A 17,297-nucleotide genomic window follows, 5' to 3' on the forward strand; every position below is an offset into this window, starting at 1 on the left:
ACCCAGTAGGTCGTCCCGCTCAAGTCATATACTTATTATTGGAGTCAATGGCCACAGGTGTACTCTGCAGTGGCTGTGCATTTCCCCTCCTTCTCCTGACAGTCACCTTGTTACCTGTCTCCCTAGGGGTAACTACCTCCCTGTAGCTCCTGTCTATCACCTCTTTATTCTCCCGTATGAGTCAAGGGTCATCCAGTTCTTTAATATGTTCTCTCAAAAGCTGCAACATGCGTTTATCTGGGAGACATCTCTCAGACTTCCCACATCCCACACAGAGTACAAAACACTGCTCCTGGATCCATTCTCACTGTACTATGCCCTAGTAGAAGAGGAATGAACAAATATGAGCAGAGAGAGAGTAACATGCAAGACCATTTACCTCATCCAAACCTGAGCAACAACCTTGTGCTCAACATCAGTAAGACGAAAGAGCTGATTGGGGACTTCAGGAAGGGTAAGACGAAGGAACACATACCAATCCTCATAGAGGGATCAGAAGTGGAGAGAGTGAGCAGCTTCAAGTTCCTGGGTGCCAAGATAGAGTTCTTATAGATAGCAGGGACAAGGGATATGGGGAGAGGGCAGGAACGGGGTATTGATTGTGTATGATCAGCCATGATCACAGTGAATGGCGATGCTGTCTAGAAGGGCCAAATGGCCTACTCCTGCACCTACTGTCTATTGTCTATATCTGAGGATCTAACCTCGTCCCAACATATCGATGCAGTCATAAAAAAGGCAAAAATGCGACTATACTTCATTAGGAGTTTGAAGAGATTTGGAATGTTAACAAAAACACACAAAAACTTCTACAGATTTATGGTGAAGAGCATTCTGACAGGCTGCATCACTGTCTGGTATGGGGGGCAGGCGCTACTGCACAGGACCGAAGCAAGTTACAAAGTGTTGTAAATTTAGTCAGCTCCATCCTGGGTACTAGCCTACAAAGTACCCAGGACATCTTCAGGGAGCAGTGTCTCAGAAAGGTAGCGTCCATTATTAAGGACCCCCAGCACCCAGGACATGCCCTTTTCTCACTGTTACCATCAGGTAGGAGGTACAGAAATCTGAAGGCACACACTCAGCAATTCTGGAACAGCTTCTCCCCCTCTGCTTTCCAATTACTAAATGGACATTGAACCTGTGAACACTACCTCACTTTTTAATTATATATTATGTCTGTTTTTGTACAATTTTAAATCTATTCAACATACACATACTGTAATTGTTTGTTTACTTTTTTCTTCTATGTTATGTATTGCATTGAACTGCTGCTGCTAAGTTAACAAATTTCACGACACATGCTGGTGATAATAAACAAGATTCTGAGTCTGACTGGCTTAAGCCTAATGAGCCAAAAGCATTCTAAAGACTGGCAAACACACAAGAATGGCCACTCAGTGAATGGCAGCTCTGCTAGCATCTGAGTTCTGTTTACTGCATTGGAGAGGGTTCAGAGGAGGTTCACAAAGATGATTCTGGGAATGAAAGGGTTATCACACAAGGAACATTTGACAGCTCTGAGTCTGTACCCACTAGAATTTAGAAGGATGATGGGAGATTTCATTGAAACCTTTGGAATGTTGAAAAGCCTAGACCAGGGGTCGGCAACCTTTACCACCGAATGAGCCATTTGGACCCGTTTCCCACAGAAAAGAAAACACTGGGAGCCACAAAACCCGTTTGACATTTAAAATGAAATAACACTGCATACAACTTTTTTTTGCCGTTATGCTATGTATAAACAAACTATTTATGAAATCGATGAATTCCTGCAGAGAAAACGAAATTACATTTCTGCATGCAACAAAAACTTTTTGAACTCCAAACAAAAGACGTTGGGTTGAAGGTTACTTTTAAGTAAAATACTCAATGTCTATTTGAGTCCTTCTTGTATTTATGAAAAACACCGAACTTAAATTGTCCGCCAGCAGCAAACCAAAAATAACGTCAGCCAGCTGTCAACCTGAAAAATAAAAGTACTATTTCACTGAACAATGAAAAAATTTGAATACACGTAAAATAATAGGCAATTAAAATATTTATCATACTTGGTTAATGGGATTTCTGCTCCTGGACCTCAGCGCACAGCGTCTGCACATCAGGGCTGGATGACGTCACCTTCATATTTACACAGGATCGCAAGCTGTCATCTGTGAGGAGTGCGCGATGTTTGTTTTTAATAAAGTTCATGTTGGAGAACACCTGCTTACATACGTATGTGGATCCAAAGATCGACAGGACTCCAAGCGCATACTTTTTAATGTTTACATAAATGTCGGGGATAGCATTCTATGTTTTGAACACAAGTTTGTCCGGTTTGGGGTGGTTTTCAATATCACTCCATTTATGATTCTGAGCAAGAACGGCCTTCTGACGGGCAACATCTTCAAGGTCTGCTGTCAAGCGTCTAAACTTGGACACCCATATGTCTTTGTCGGCTATGTCGGCCAGTTCCATCTCAACGTCAGATTGACTCACACCTGCTAATGCAGTCGTATTCAGTAGGGATGGATCGATGCTTAGGGGAGTGACTGGGAAGGATAATATGTTTTTTTCCTCTCTGAACTCACAGAAGCGTTTCCCAAACGATGTTTGCATTGCGATGATTGCAGAATGTAAATACTCGAATTTATCATGTCCTGAGCTTGTTTGAACTCTCTCAAATTGGGGAAGTGAGACAATGTGCCTTTCTGTTAATCTCTGGCAAGCACTGTCAACTTGCGCTCGAATGCCAAAACATCCACCAACATGTGCAGGGCTGTGCGTCCTTTCCCCTGAAGAGCTGTGTTCAGCATGTTCAGGTGCGCTGTCATGTCTACCATGACGTGTAGCTTTTACAGCCACTCTGGCTGTTCCAGCTCAGGAAAGATGAGCCCTTTGCTGCCCAGGAAAGTTTTCACTTCTTCTAGACATGCGACAAAGCGTTTCAGCACCTCCCCTCTGGACAGCCACCGGACTTTGTTGTGCAGCAGGAGATCAGAATATGCGCTTTCCAGCTCATCCAGTAACAAACGGAATTGACGGTGATTTAAACTTTTTGCCATTATTTTATTGACAATCTGAATGACAACATCCATTACTTCTGTGCATTCCGGAGGAAATGTTTGAGCGCACAGTGCCTCTTGGTGCAAGATGCAGTGAAAAGTCAGCAGCTTTCTGTCCAGCGACTTCTGCAGTAAAGCCACAAATCCCTTGTGCACTCCTGTCACACTTGGTGCCCCATCAGTAGCTACTGACACCAGGTGAGTGGTCTTTATTCCTTTGGCTCTTAAACAATTCAAGACAGCCTCACAGATGTCCTCCCCCCATGTTTGGCCTTTTAGAGGTATCAACTCAATCATTTCTTCCTGTGGCCCGGCAGAGTTTACATACCGGCAGAACAGCGCTATTTGTTCAATATCACCTTTGTATTTAGACTCGTCACAGGCAATCGAGTAGGCCACAGCTGAATTGATGTTTTTAATTTGCTGTCTTGTGATGTCTTCTGCCATTTTTATGGTTCTGTCTTTGACAGTCTTTGCAGAGAGGGGCATATCCCTGATTTTCTGCACAATTTCACTCTTGTTTTTAAAGTCCGTGAATAGATGTTCTGAAATCTTAATGCAAGATTCTTTTATATATTCACCATCTGTAAACTGCTTCCCGTGCCTGACTATATCCTGAGCGGCAACAAAACTAGCATATGTCGTTGATTTTCCAGACTTCATCCACTTCTTGAAATGATTTTTGCTCAGATCAACCTTCCGCATCAGTTCCGAAACGGCTTTTCTTCTCTCATCTCCATCCGGATATTTTTGAGCAAAGGCTGCGTGTTTATTCTGGAAATGTCTTGCGACTTGCGACTTTTGACTTTTTGGTGTTTGCTAGTTTCTCATTGCATATTAAGCAATATGCATTAAGTAAACCAGTCTCATCAGCAGTGAAAGCAAATGAATCTGCCCATGTATCATTAAATGTTCTGTTTTCTTCAGTCACTTTTCTTTTTTTAGAATTTTCCATAGTTAGCCTACCTTGGATCGAAAAATTAAAGAAATCGCGCACTGGCGGGTGTCAGGCATTGGCAGTGGTGACGTATATTAATAGCGACAAAAAACACGTTTTATTTAGATTGTACAAGATCACCATAATCTTCAAATTTAGAATTACATTTCAAAAACTAACAAACTAACATAAAATACATTTTAATTAAATACATCATTTATTTTCCAAAGCCACGGGGAGCCGCAGCACAGAGGTGAAAGAGTCGTGGGTTGCCGACCCCTGGCCTAGACTGAGTAGATGTGAAAACGATGTTTCCCTTGATGGGGGAGTGAAGGAGAAGAGGGCACAACCTTAGGATAGAGGAGAGTCCATTTAAAAAAAGAGGTGCAGACAAAATTCTTTAGCCGGATGGTGGTGAATTTGTTGAATTTGTTACTACAGGCTGCTGTGGAGGCCAGGACATTGGGTGTATTTAAGGCAGAGCTCGATAGGTTCCTAATCGGACACAGCATCAAAGGTTATGGGGAGAAGGCTGAAGAGTGAGGTGAGGGGGGGGGAAGGATCAGCCATGATTGAATGGCAAAGCAGCCTCTAAGGGCCAAGTTGCCCAATTCTTCTTCTATTACTTATGGTCTTTTATTGGCCCTTTCTAATGAAACCATCTTGCTGATTGGCTGCTCCTCAACTCAGAGAAACTGCCATCAGGAAACTCTGCCTTTAAATTCATGATCACCTTCCTGATTAAAAAGTAGCGCTCTTTACACACCCCTGATGTGGTTTGTCCGACTAATACCCTTACGGCATTCTTTCTGCTCTTCTGTAAGTAGGTTGTGGTTATCTAAGTGAATATTGTGAGATGCATAATGTTACAGTTTTATAGTCCTGTAGTCCAGCACAGGTTTCAACCTACTAACAATGCAAACTGCATATCCTAGTTCAGCATGAACTTCTATGTGCTGCTGAGCTTTCCCAGTGCATCTCAGTACAGGTGAAGCACTTCCATTGTAGTTGTTAGGAAGTAGTTGGGACATTATTAAGTTCACCTTCTAATTTGATATAATGAATTTAAATTCAATTACTTAATTTTTCAAGTGCATGAAAATGTTTCTTAATGTCTTAAAATTTTAATGCATTTTAATAGATTTTCAGTCTCTATCAATATTTGTGAAGTGTGAACTTTGACAGCCAATAAATCTAGGGTTTGGACTAAAGCAATTCTATGATTACTAGGCACACGAGTGAATCTGCAGATGCTGGAAATAAATAAAAACACAAAATGCTGGCAGAACTCAGCAGGCCAGACAGCATCATGAGTTCTGCCAGCATTTTGTGTTTTTATCTATGCTAGCCACATCTGCACAGGTAAGATCTATAATGAAGTATTTCAGTGTACTGGGGGGGGGGGGGTGGGTCTTCCAAACTCAAGGCACTGATGATCAATAATTATTTATATATATTTATTTTGAAAAAACTTACACAAATGGGCATAGAATGACTATTAATAATTACACTATTAAATGGTTTCTATTCAGCAAATAACATCTATGTGCAGCTTTTGTCTGTACAATATTATAGTAATTTAAACTCTGCCATTTCTATCAGCAACTTGAAGTATGCACCGTCTTATTAATGCCAAACAATCCTTATTAATATTTTAAATGTGGCTCATTATGGTAATTATATTTCATGTTGTCATGTTGTGATTTTCATGTTATTTGTTCTTTTGTCTCATTTATCATCAAGTCTTCTATTGCTCAGCTTGGTAGTACAACCTAAATGTATTACAGTGGATTCCAGTTACCTGGGACACATCAGGACCAGTGCATTTTGGCCCAATTAAACAGCTGCCCCAGTTAGCGGAAGTTTCGTGGAAATAGTTAAAAAGGTATATATAAAAAAGACAACCACCATTTAACTGAGTAACACATTATGTATTTAAATGAAATACAGATCAAATTAGAATACTATCAACACTACTATACTTCTATAAAACTGTGTATTAGTTCCTAATAGCTATTGAAATAGGAATTCATCCAGCATACACTGCTGTATTCTTTTGATTGACTGTAAATGAACAAAATCAGCGCAATCACCTAGTGTGGATAATACACTGCCTTCATACAATTCTCTCAATGATTGCATCCTCCAAATCTTCATTTTTATTGTAACCATCAAGATGATCAGTGATACCATCAAATTCTTTGCAGTTTCCAACTTGTTGAAGTAGTGCAATCATTTTATTTTCACTCCCAGCTGTTTCTGGCATTTCCAAGCCTGAATGCTAGAAACTGCAGTGAGCAAAACTGTTCTGAATTGTCTTATCACTTATTTCTCACCAACTATCAATGACAACAATCAATGCCTTTTGAACAGAAGTGCACACAAATGATGCTATTTAAAAAACTGTTCACTCTACACACAGTTGTAGTAACTAATGGCCACACAAGTGCACATGTCTGATGCTAGTTGGAAACTGTTCAAACAACATTTTCCTTCCCCAATTAAGCGGCATAATATCATAAATAAATGAAGGGAATCCCAGCTATTTTCTGATTAGTTTTTGTACTTTAAGAAATGTCCCAAATAAGTGGCTGTCCTGATTAATGAAAGATCCAATTAACCAGAATCCACTGTATATAATAATTATAGATAATGCGATTCATTTATGAAGATTTGATATCTCCAATCCCTTTTAAAACAGAAATGTAAGGATAGCTTTATTTCTTAGGAAGTTTAATCTATACTACCACAATAGGCAGATCAAATTGAGATCCAGGTTCAATTCCGACCTTGGGTGCTGTCTCTGCAGATTTTCACAGTGATGCTATGGATTCTTTTCTGGGTGCTCCACCTCCACCTATAAGACAAAGACATGCAGGTTGTTTGATTAATTGGGCACTGTTAATTGTCCCTGGTGTTTCAATGAAGTGACTTGTAAACCTCATCCACCAGTGATGAGAGTTAAAAAAGGTAAAGTAAAAAACTATATTTTATAAAAATCCTACATAACAAGACATGCATTTTGAGTGTCTCACAGAAATAAATTGAAAGCTCCCTGTCATCCTTCATTTCTTCAACTTGACATTGTTACGTTAGCAGCTCCTTTGACTGGACTAATCATTTCTATTATTCTGTTATTGCGACTGCTTTTCCAATCTTTCAACCGGACAATAGGATTCTGTTAACAGCTGCCGTGACATAGAAGCTGCTGTTATCTCTTTTCTAAAGGAGAACCTTGGAGAAAATGCCACAGGTAATTGGAGTGACAGCATTTGATTATATAAAGGCATTTTCTTGAGCAAAAATTTGAATAGAAAATTAAAGTAGGAGACTATATCACAGTACACTCTGGTAATATCGTCAGATTTTGTGTATTTATTGACATTGTATTTATATTCCAACAATTCATTGGCTTATAATAATGGTTTGATGTTCCTTACTTTCAATCACATGCATACATATCTGCATACTTATCAAAATTAGTTCATTAAATATAGGGTTAGGCTTTAGATTCTTCAGCACACTTGCAGAAATTTATTCTGCAGATAAAAGTGGGAGAGTTTTTTTAGACATGTTGTCAAATTAATGAGCTTTGCTTCAATGCACAGTGAATTCAGAGAAAACAAAAGAATTATAGAACAAGAGACTAGACAATCTCAAAGACATATGGAAGCAGTGAGCAGACATTTTAAATAAAGTAGTAGATGTTTTATACTGAATATATTAAGTGTAATAAACATTAAGGGGGGATTGGAGACTCAAGACTGCAAATATTGAAAAGATTTATTTATTATTGAGATACAGCATGGGAGAGGCCCTTTCTGCCCCTTGAACCAAGCTGCCCAGCAATCCCTTATTTTAATTGTAGCCTAATTATGGGACAATTTACAATGACCTACCGAATGTTACATCTTTGGATTGTGGGTGGAAATCGGAGTGCCCAGAAGAAACCCACACAGTCACAGGAAGAACATAGAACCTTCTTATAGGCAGCAACGGGAATTGAACCCGAGTTGCATGTACCGTAAAGTACTAAGCACTATGCTACCGTGCCACCCAACATGGAAAATGGAGCAACACACAGAGTGATAATGAAACTCAGCAGCTGAGGCAGCCTCTACAGAGGGAAATAGACAATCAACATTTTGGGTCTAGACTCTTCATCCAGACTGAAAGGTAAAGGGTAGATGGCCAGTAAAAATATGCAATCTCCTCTCTATCTCTCAGTCCATGGGTCAAGAAGAAGGGTCTCAACCTGAACTGTCAACTTTCCATATCCCTCACAGATGCTACCCGGCATTCTGAGTTCTTTGTGTGCTGCTGCTTTATGGGTAGGTGATATCTTTCACATCTGTGCAGAGCATCCTGTCATGGAGGGTAAAGATATAGAAGAAATATTAAATCAGGAACAAGTGTCCATTTGATGCAGGACACAAAAGTGGGAAAGTACTGAATAAGGGAGTGGGAAAATAAGGAAAAAGAAAAAGTGCTGTAGGAAGGGAACTGATTTCATAAAACTTAGTAGATTCAAGGAGAATAAGTTAATGAGCCTTGACTATATGTAGATTGGGTTATTAGAGAAAATGAGAGAGGAGAGGGCAGATGTTCAGGCTGCAATTTGTCATTTTGTGCTTGTATATGCACCATGGACTCAAAGCTAGCCATGTTAACATCTCACTGTATTCAGGGAAAAGTTGAGTAAGTCTATTACAAACAAGTTGGTTTTACATTGTTTCTTGGTAAATTTGCCAACGGGTTGGTTAAGAAGATAAAGCAGCACATTGCTAAAGTGAACATGGAGCATGGAGCCTTTCAGCCCATGATGCTCTGCCAACCTTTTTAAGGTTCAAAATTCATAAATTTATTATCAAAGTAAATATATGTCACTGTAGTGTTCTCGCTCTGGTGTAAGAGAATGCCGAACTAAACACCAAGGTAAACCGTAGTCAATGAAAACAGGATCGCAGTAAGATTAACCATTTACTGTTCACTCTTCCTCATTAACGTATGGTAAAAACTGTTGACAAAACAATACAAGATTTGTACAGTATTTGTTTCCTTCTTGATATCACATTTACATCGTAAATACTTGCAAAAGTAAAACTACAATTACATTACATTAAAGTGCAGCATACAGTCAGAATCTACTTATGCCATTGACTGCTTTAAATACACTTCAACACAAACTATCCGCAACTCTTTAACTAACGAAAACATAAACCTTATCAACCGTCATTACTTTTAACAGAATCAGCGTTAACATTTTAATTCAACATATCGATTATCTCATGAACTTACGGCATTGCTTCACTATGTTTCTAGTGAGTAGAAAGACAACTTTTCTCGCGCTGATCCTGCACATGTGAGCCTCCTCCTTCCCGTCTCTCCAAACCAGTATTTTCTCACAAGATGCAGCAAAACCGGATGTGACGTCATCGCATGCCATGATATATCACAGACAACGAATTTACTTTAAACAATCCTAACTTTAACTAGAAAAATGCTAACAAACGAATTACTAAAGCGAAAATAATTTAAACTAAACAAATGCCATAAAGGCAACACACTCCCCGCTTGACCTTTGTAAGGTCACAATAAACATAATACAAAACTTCAGCCTCTAAATCAGTCATTAGGTAGAAGTAGAATGACTTCTGTAACAGGCCTTTGGTAAATTTTCACATCACCTTGGTCGGTAGTTTTCAACTCAACCTTCCTGACATGTCCATCCTTACTTGGGAATGTGGCAGTGATTCTGGCCATTGGCCAGCTGTTGCGGGTGATTTGCTTGTCCCTGAGTAGGACTAAATCTCCAACTTGAAGATTCCTGCAGGGTTCTGTCCACTTTTGTCTGTGTTGCAACAAAGGTAGATATTCCTGTCACCAACGAGAATGGAACTGATTTGCCGGAGCCTGGACCTGTCTCCGTTGCTTTGTGTACAAATCCTTATCGGAGAAGTCCCCTGGTGGAGGGGGAGCTCCTGCCTTCTGTGTAAGGAGCATTGATGGTGAGAGTATGAAGGGGTTTTCCGGGTTGGAAGACACAGGTGGAAGTGGTCGTGCATTTATAATGGCTGTGACCTCTGCCATTAGTGTGCACAGTACCTTATGGGTCAATCGGGTGCGTTGCTGCATCTCAGGTTTCCTTTTCAGGTTTTTTTGCAAGGACATGAACCGCTTGACTGCCTGCTCTTTGTTGTTTGGCAAGCACTGGCGTGGTTCTCTGAAAGGTAGTGGGGCGACCCAATTATTTGCTTCGTCTCTGAAGACCTTGGTGTCCATTGTTTTTAAGAAAATGGCATCTTGAGCTGATGGAGCAAGTTTATTATCATGCTCGGTTTGAGCGAAGACTGACTGACCCAGTGTCTTGTCGGTTACTTTACATTTGTTAAAGCCTTGTTGTGCTTCCTTGATACGCATGAAACTTGTGCAGGGTTGAAAAATTGAATGGCGGCGACTCTCTAGCACATTGGTCTTGAATGTGTTAACTGTCAGTTTGTGTACAGTGCCCAGGCACACCTCTCCTATCACCACGCAGCCCAGATCCAGGCGTTGCACAAAGGGGGCGTCATGTGGTCCATTGACCTGCTGCCTAACCTTGTGCACCCGTAGAACATCTCTTCCTAATAGCAGGAGTATTTCTGCTTTTGGATCCAGTTCTGGGATGTGTTTGGCGATGTGGTGGAGATGTGGCTGGTGTAGCACCGCATTTGGCGTTGGGATCTCAGTGCGGTTATTCAAAATTTCATTGCACTCTAAGAGTGGAGGGAGACAGATGACGACTTTACCATCCAGGGACTCGAGCTGGAAACCTTCTGCCTTCCTTCCATAAGTTTCCACGCTGCCTGAGCAAGTTCTAAGGTAGTATGGGAACTGATTACTCTCAATGTGGAACAAGTCAAAGAACTCTGGTCTGACCAGTGAGCGATTGCTCTGATCATCCAGAATTACATAGGCTTTGATGGCCTTGTCTTTGGCTCCCTTAGGGTATACCTTAGTGAGGCAGATCTTTGAACAAGAACAGCTTGACTGAACTTGACCGCAAACTTCTGTACAGCTCGAGCTGACAACTGTTGTCCTGGAGCGAGCCTCTCCCTCCCCACCACCCTGTTGTGGGGGTGAAGGAGCTTTGTCGGTTTGCGGTAAAGGGCCGATCGTGATTAGTGCTACTACATTCCGGGCACTTCACAGAGATCGTACACTCTCTAGCAAGGTGAGAGGTCGAGGAACAGCATTTGAAACATATTCTTCTCTCCTTGAGAAGAACCAACCTCTCTTCAAGGGGTTTTTCCCTAAACGTTCTGCATTTTTTGAGGGGGTGGAGTTTGTTAAGCAATGGACAATTCTTGCCAGGGTTGTTGTTAGTTGTAAAGGCTTCAGTCTTTTAAGCACTGAAACGGGTTTATTAATGTTGAAATTATTCGAAGAGGATTTATCTGGCTTGGTGTAAATTGTACTGCTTCCTGGACCCATGATGCTAGGGTCGTTTCGCTTCTTCGCCTCCTTGCACACAAACCTAGTGAAATACTCGAAGGGAGGAAATCGACCATTGTTCTCTTCCTTGTACTCTGAGGCAACAGATATCCACCTTTCCTGCAGCCCAAATGGAAGTTTATCCGCAATTTGTCTAATCCCGAATGAAATATCTTGGTATACTAGACCAGTTGAGTAGCCATCTTCTTTGGCGCCTTGAATCTCCATGAGTAAATCTCCGAGCTCCCTTAACTTAATGTGGTCCTTGGCTGACATCTTAGGAAAATTTTCCAGCCATCGGTATAGCGCCACTTCAATAACTTCGGGGGCTGCATAGCCCACCCAAAGTCTCTCCCATGCTTTGCTTAAGGCTAGCTTGGGGTTGTTGATGTACACTGAACGTATGTGTCTCACCTGTTTGCATGATTCTTTTCCCAGCCATTTTGCCATAAGATCCAACTCTTGGGTTGCTCTGAGCTGGACTCCGTCGATAGCGTTGGTGAATGTGGAGTAACATGCACGGTAATTTTCAGGTTTATTGTCAAACTGATATAATCCTGAAGTGACGAGATCTCGTCATGCTAAATACTGTGCCATGGGTTCAACTGCAAGTGGCATGCGGGCTGTGGGAATATGTCGGCGGGTATATGACTGAGGGCGTACATCTGTTATGGAATTTGCTTTTCTGAATTCGGCCTTTGCCTCTCTTCTCGCCAAATCTGGTAAGTTTTGTGTCGAGAAGTATTTGTCATCAGCCCTTTCGTTCTTGAATTCATTGCAGAGTTGCAAGGGTAAATTGTCTTCCTCGGATGGATGTGATGCAAATGGGCCTCTCTGAGACTCCTCATGAAGCAGGGTGTTATCAGATAAGTATGGAGAGGAAGAATGAATCTTCCAGTCTATTTGAGATCGGACATAGTCACTTGTGCGTTCCAATCTCATCTTTTCTGAAGTAGATTTTACGTCAACCAGATCATGCATTTCTTCAGCATCTTCTATTAACTCTGCTTCCACCCTGGCAGCTTCTGCTTCTTGGTGTAGTGTCAGCACTTCTAACTCTGACACTATCCTTGCCCTTTCCAACTGGTTTTCGGCTTCTCTGGCAGCCGCTTCCTTCTGGTTTTTGGCTTCTCTGGCAGCCTTTTCCATTTCTCTGGCAGCTGCTTCCTTCTGGTTTTCGGCTTCTCTGGCAGCTGTTTCCTTCTGGTTTTTGGCTTCTCTGGCAGCCGCTTCCATTTTCAATTTTGTTTCTTGTTTGGTGTAGAACACTCGCACCTTGGTGGCTTCTGCCTTAGCTCTTGCATGGGTAGCCTTACTTGATGATGCCCTACTGCCCCTGTCACTGGTTGGCAATGACTTGATGCTGGATTGAGTTGTCATTGCAGAATTTGAAACACCTGATAATGTCGCCTTTTCACTGTAGTGTTCTCACTCGGGTATAAGAGAATGCCGAACTAAACACCGAGGTAAACCGTAGCCAATGAAAGCAGGATTGCAGTAAGATTAACCGTTTACTGTTCACTCTTCCTCATTAACATATGGTGAAAACTGTTGATAAAACAATACAAAATGTATACAGTATTTGTTTCCTTCTTGATATCACATTTACTTCGTAAATACTTGCCAAAGTAAAACTATAACAACTACATTACATTAAAGTGCAGCATACAGTCAGAATCTACTTACGCCATTGACTGCTTTAAATACACTTCAACACAAACTATCCACAACTCTTTAACTACCGAAAACATAAACCTTAACAACCATCATTACTTTTAACAGAATCAGCATTAACATTTTAATTCAACATATCAATTATCTCATGAACTTACGGCGTTGCTTCACTATGTTTCTAGTGCATAGAAAGACAACTTTTCTCGCGCTGATCCTGCACATGTGAGCCCCCTCCTTCCCATTTCTCCAAACCGGTATTTTCTCACAAGATGCAGCGAAACCGGATGTGATGTCATCGCATGCCACGATATATCACAGACAACGAATTTACTTTAAACAATCCTAACTTTAACTAGAAAAATGCTAACATACGAATTAATAAAGTGAAAATATTATAAACTAAACAAATGCCATAAAGGCAACACAGTCACTTTATACCACTAATGTGCAAAACAGAAAAAAAAACAACAAACTGTGCAGAAACAAAAAGAAAGAGAAAAAATAATAAAAAATGAATAAGCAACGACTACTGAGAACGTGAGAGTAGAAGTCCTTGAAAGTAAGTTCATAGGTTGTGGCAACAGTTCAGTGAGAGGGCAAATGAAATCGAGTGACATTAACTTTCTGGTTCAAGAGTGTGATAGTTGAAGGGAAATAACTGTTTCTGAACCTGGTGGTCTGGGCCCTAAGGGTCTTGTACCTTCTTCCTGATGACCGTAGGGAGAAGAGAACATGGCCTGGATGAGGTGGGGGGGGTGTCCTTGATAATGAACATCACTTTCCTGCAACAGTAAGAGGTGCTCAATGGGTGAGAGGGCTTTACCCATGATTGACTAAGCCATATCCACTACTTTTTGTAGGATTTGCCATTCAAGGGCACTGGTGTTTCTATAATAGGCCTTAATGCAACCAGTCAATATACTCTCCACCACACCACACATCTATACAAGTTTGTCAAAATTTTAGAAGTAATGCCAAATTTTCACAAAGTTCTAGGAAAGTAGAGGCTCTGCTGTTCTTTCTTTGTAATGGCACTTACATGCTGTATTCAGGACAGGTCCTCCAAAATGGAAACACTGAGAAATTTAAAGTTGCTGATCCTCTCCACCTCAGATCCCTGAATGAGAAATGGTTCATCTACTCTAACCTGCTTTACCATCAATGTAACCCTTCTCTCCTACATAGCTTTCCATTCTCCTTTCAGCCATAGGTCTATCTATCTTAGCAACACACACAAGTAGATTTGAAAGATGGGAGGAGGAGAGAGAGAGAAACACCAGGAAACTTGAAGGGGGAGGGACGAAGCGAAGAGCTAGGAGATTGATTGGTGAAAGAGACAGAAGGCCATGGAAGAAAGAAAAAAGTGTGGGGGTGGAGGGAGGGAAGGAGCACCAGAAAAAGGCAATGGGCGGGCAAGGAGATAACACGAGAGAGGAACAAGAAGATGGGAAATGACGAATGGGGGATGGAGGCATTACTGGAAGTTAGAGAAATCGATGCTCATGTCATCAGGTTGGAGTATCTTATTGGTCCCTGATGTATCAGGTGCTATCACCATCCTGGCATTGCCTTCCTGACTCTTAGCACTCTCTGCATGAAAAGCCTATTTCTCCCCTAAGCCTTAGACCAAAAGGTTATTCAGCCCATCAAGCCTGCTCTGCCATTCTGATTTCTTAAAAGTCTCAACCTCATTCTCTTGCCTTCTTCCCATAACATCTGACACCTTTTCACATGACTATTCTATTTCACGTTGCAACTTGTACCCACATCCTGGGCTACTGTTCAGATGCCTGCATATAACTCAAGGTCTTTTTACCTTTGCAGTTTCTGAACTCTACCCACAAGGATTCTACATCACCCAATCCTGTCATTCTAATGATTTCATTTCATTTTGTGCCAATAGAACCCCCATCCCCATTGCCTACCTGCCTGTCTTTTCAATACAGTATGTATCTTTGGATGTTAAGCTCCCATTCTTTCAGCCGTGACTCAGTGATGTTCACAACATCATACGTGCCAGTCTCTATCTGTGCTACAAGGTCATCTACCTTATTCCATATTCTGCATGCATTCAAATATAACACTTTCAGTCCTGTATTTATCACCCCTTTAAATTTTGCCCCCATGTTACTAGAAGTTAAATTCTTACCCCTTTCTAAATTTTTTGTCTTTTTGTTTATTCTGGAGACTTTCGTAATCCCTCCTGCATTGTCCTTCTCTTTTAGCTAATCCTCCCTTTTCCAAACCTTCCTCCATTCACTTTATGAGGATATCCTCTGGTATTAATCATTGTCCTGAGCACAAATGGCCATGGTTGTCCACTCTATCTATGCCGCTTATAATTTTATGCACCTACATTTCTCATAGGGCTGTAGCATATCCTCAGTTAACATACAGGACAGTTATTGTTTACCATGAAAAGGATCAAATATTCACCAACAAGAGAAAATAACTTTAAAGTTCAAAGTAAATTTTACTATCAAAGTACATATATGTCACCATATACAACCCTGAGATTCACTTTACTGTGGGCACACTCAGCAAACCTATATCAGGATCAATAAAAGTTCATCTGGACTGTAGAAGAAAACAAACTGTGCAAATGCATATATAAATAAATAGCAATAATTAATGAGAACTTGAGATAATGAGATAAAGATTCCTTAAAGTGAGGTTATTGGTTGTGGGAACATTTCCGTGGATGGACAATTGAGTGTAGTTACCAATTTCATACAAAAGCCTGATAGTTAAGGCATAGTAACTGTTCTTGAACCTGGTGGTGCAATTCCTGAGGCTTGTGTAGCTTCCCCCTGAAGGCAGCATTGAGAAGAGAGCACGGGCTAGGTGGTGGAGAGTCTCTGATGATGGGTCACCATTGTCCTATGACAGTGTTTCATGTAGATGTGCTCAATGGTTGGGAGGGCTTTACCTGTGATGCACTGAGCTGAATCCACTACTTTTTTCAGGATTTTTCATTCTAATGCATTCTAATGCATATCGCCACAATAGGACATCGGCAGACTCAATCTCAATAGCTCTCCACAAGGCTTTAGACTAATTGGACAACACAAACACTTACATCAGGATGCTGTTCATTGACTATCGCTCAGCATTTAATATCATCATTCTCACAACCCTAATTGAGAAATTGCAGAACCTGGACCTCTGTACCTCCCTCTGCAATTGGATCCTTGACTTCCTAACTGGAAGAACACAATCTGTGCGGATTGGTGATAACATACCCTCCTCACTGATGATCAACATTGGTGCACCTCAGGGGTGTGTGCTTAGCCCACTGCTCTACTCTCTGTATACACATGACTGTGTGTTTAGGCATAGCTCAAGTACCATCTATAAATTTGATGATGATACAACCATTGTTGGTAGGATCTCAGGTAGTGACGAGAGGGCGTACAGGAGTGAGATATGCCAACTAGTGGAGTGGTGCCACAGCAACAACCTGGCACTCAACGTCAGTAAGACAAAAGAGTTGATTGTGGACGTCAGGAAGGGTAAGACGAAGGAGCACATACATACCAAAGTAGTTACAAAGAAGGCAAGACAGCAGCTATACATTATGAGGGGTTTGAAGAGATTTGGCATATCAACAAATACACTCAAAAACTTCTATAGTTGTACTGTGGAGAGCATTCTGACAGGCTGCATTGCTGTTTGGTATGAAGGGGCTACTGCAGAGGACTGAAAGAAGCTGCAGAACGTTGTAAATCTAGTCAGCTCCATCTTGGGTACCAGCCTACAAAGTACCCAGGATATCTTCAGGGAGTGGTGTCTCAGAAAGGCAGCATCCATTATTAAGGACCTCCAGCACCCAAGGCAAGCCCTTTTCTCACTGTTACCATCAGATAGGAGGTACAGAAGCCTGAAGGCATACACTCAGTGATTCAGGAACAACTTCTTCCCCTCTGCCATCGGATTCCTAAATGGACTTTGAATCTTTGGACACTACCTCACTTTTTTCAATATGCAGTATTTCTGGTTTTGCATGCTTTTAAAGAATCTATTCAATATACATAATTGACTTGTTTATTTATTATTATTGTTATTATTTTTATTATTTTATTATTATTAGTTTATATTTTTTCTCTGCTAGCTTATGTATTTCATTGAACTGCTGCTGCTAATTAACAAATTTCACATCACATGCC

The 17,297-nt window shown here is 41.0% G+C and overlaps 1 long non-coding RNA gene across 1 annotated transcript in view; it reads right to left on the minus strand.

Moving 5' to 3' along the window:
- Positions 1 to 6,145: 6,145 nt before the first annotated feature.
- Positions 6,146 to 17,297, minus strand: part of LOC132392213 (uncharacterized) — a 124,433-nt gene continuing 113,281 nt past the window's right edge. The window contains exon 3 of the long non-coding RNA XR_009511448.1: positions 6,146 to 6,841. This is a non-coding gene — a long non-coding RNA (uncharacterized LOC132392213). The remainder of the gene's footprint in view (positions 6,842 to 17,297) is intronic.

This window comes from Hypanus sabinus, chromosome 4 (assembly GCF_030144855.1).
Source record: "Hypanus sabinus isolate sHypSab1 chromosome 4, sHypSab1.hap1, whole genome shotgun sequence".
Lineage (NCBI taxonomy): Eukaryota > Metazoa > Chordata > Chondrichthyes > Myliobatiformes > Dasyatidae > Hypanus > Hypanus sabinus.